Raw genomic sequence first — 2,597 nt, 5'->3', positions numbered from 1 at the left:
GTATGTTTAGTTACCAAAAAAACAAATGGCACCCACTTTTTTGGAAATCATCCCAAATTTTACTTGGTGTTTTAGCACTCATATTTGTGCACGCAATAGTTCTGACGTAAATAATGAACGAACACTTTTTGTATAATTTTTCGATGTGTGCTTCAACGATCTAAGTAATAACTTTTGGTCTGCACACAATAAACATTATTCAATGAAAATGCGGATATTCGGATATCCGAATGTATTTCGTGTAGATATCCGGATATTCGAATATTCGGTTTTTAGCCGGATAATTGAATAATCCGTATTAGATTCCCAGCCCTAGTTCGTATGTCACGGTTATCAAAACTCGAGAACGGCTGAACCGATTTGAATAATTTTTTTTTATATTGTTCGGTTCCAGAACCAATGATATCGCAAAAATTTGGAGGGTTGCCACCTATTTGAAAAATTTTAAACCTAATTATATTGATAAAATTAATGAATTATTACAATATTGGTATCAAATTAAAGAGGTTTAAGAAAGATAACTGTTGGAAATACTTTTGACGAAGGTTGCCACCTATTTGAAAATTTTAACTCAGTCAAGTGATAAAATAAATTAAATATTGCCATGTTGGTGTAAAAATAAAGAGTTTTAAGAAGGATTGCAGCCGAAAATATGTTTGAGGAGGGTTGCCACCTGTTTGAAAATTGAACTAAATTACATGGATAAAATAAGTGAAATATTACAATATGGGTATCAAATTAAATGTCGGCCGCAGTGGTAAGCAGTGCGCGCTTCCACTCCGCTACGCCTGGGTTCAAACCCTGGTGTGGCGAATACTGCGGCAACGCGAAGCGAACAACGAGAAATAGGCAGAATGTTCGAGGAATGACGTAGAATGTTCCACAAAGAGAAACGTCAAGTTGGATGAACGCTGCGAACAGCGAGAGAAAGAGAATGAGCGATGAACTTCAGAACATTCTAGAGTTGTCATGCGTGCGAGCGCAGGTATATAAGAGCCACGACACAGCGGAGTTGGGGAGTTACAAGTCAGCAAGCGACAAGTAAAGTGAGTTGTGAATAAGCAAGCTATAAGTTCAGTTGTGGTAACAAGTTTGTAAAGTGTTTTTACTGTATTAGCGAGTATTGCAAATGTTTGTTGTACAATAAAGTTAATTGTACTGCAGTTTGGTCATCGTGAGCATTTATTTAACAATCCAGCGATACAAGCCGTAAGATATTTGGGAAATCCCTCAAGGTTTCGAGGATAATCGTAACAATTGGTGTCAGAAGTGGGATCGTTAAATAAATCCCGAAGGATAAACTTTTGAAAATGGCCAAAATTCAAGACGTAAAGATCGAGGAACTCAAACAGGAGTTGGAGAAGCGAACTTTAGCAACCTCCGGAAGAAACGTGGAGTTACTATCACGAGAGGCTACGGAAGCTGATGACATCGACGTGGACAAATACGACTTCCAGGGTAAACCCGACGATACATCCGCAAAGGACGAACAGAAGGATGAGGCTACAGTAAAAGGCTCCTTCGTCATCAACAGCTATGGACATGAACACGTTATTGGCTGCCATGTCACACATGATGCAAGCACAGGATACACGCATGTCACAGATGTCACCACAGATTTCATCCCAGCTGCAAGTGCAGGAAACACGCATCGCAGCTAGATCAAAGATTACTCAGCTACAAAAGAGTTTATTCAAAAATAACGCGGAACTCAGAGAGAGACAGGATATATCGAGGAACGACAAGATAAAATCGAAGCGCTTATTAAGGAAAAACAGGACAAAGTCGAAGCTAAGGTGGATGAGCTTGAAGATCGTCTCCGGGGTTTGCAGTAGAATCATCCAGTTAATTCGACGAACGCCATCTTTTGATGGCACTATTCCTTTCCAGGTCTTTAAGCTCCAGTTTGAGAAGACAGCTACAGCAAATCACTGGAGCATGGAGAATAAATCCGCTGCACTGTTCGTTGCATTAAAAGGACGTGCAGCGAAAATCTTGCAGACTATTCCTGACTGTGAAAGGAACAATTACGATGCATTGATGGGGGCTTTGGAAAGACGCTATGATAGCGAGCACAGACGACAGATCTACCAGATGGGGCTGGAGAATCGCTGCCAAAATCCAACGAGACTCTACAGGAATTCGCCTCAGACATCGAGAGGTTGGCTCACTTGGCTATTGGAGACGCATCTGGTGAACACCTTTAAAGGGTAAAGATCCAGAGGTTCATCAACGGAATGCGGGACGTGTATACCAAGCGAGAGACGTACGCGAATTCAAAGCCAACATTTGCTGAAACTGTCTCGTATGCTCAGACGCGTGAAATGGCGGCGCTCCTAAGAAGACCAGCCTACAAAGCACATCGCTAGGAAGTGGAAGCACCGGACGAAACAAATGAAATGCTGAAGAAGATTATTCAACTGCTGGGCGAGAAAAAGCACGGCTCTGGCAAATGTTTTAAATGTTGAAAGCCAGGCCACTTCGCCCGCGATTGCAGCGCAAGTTCCAGTGGGCTCAACAATTCAGCAGGACGCAAACGCAGGGCTTAAGGAGACGAATCCAACTCCAATCAGTCGTTAAACTAAAACGAGCCAGCA

The sequence above is a fragment of the Rhagoletis zephyria genome, unplaced genomic scaffold (assembly GCF_001687245.7).
Source record: "Rhagoletis zephyria isolate East Lansing unplaced genomic scaffold, Rhagoletis_zephyria_1.1 Rzeph_scaffold_00576, whole genome shotgun sequence".
Lineage (NCBI taxonomy): Eukaryota > Metazoa > Arthropoda > Insecta > Diptera > Tephritidae > Rhagoletis > Rhagoletis zephyria.
Note: the sequence above shows the minus strand (reverse complement) of the source record.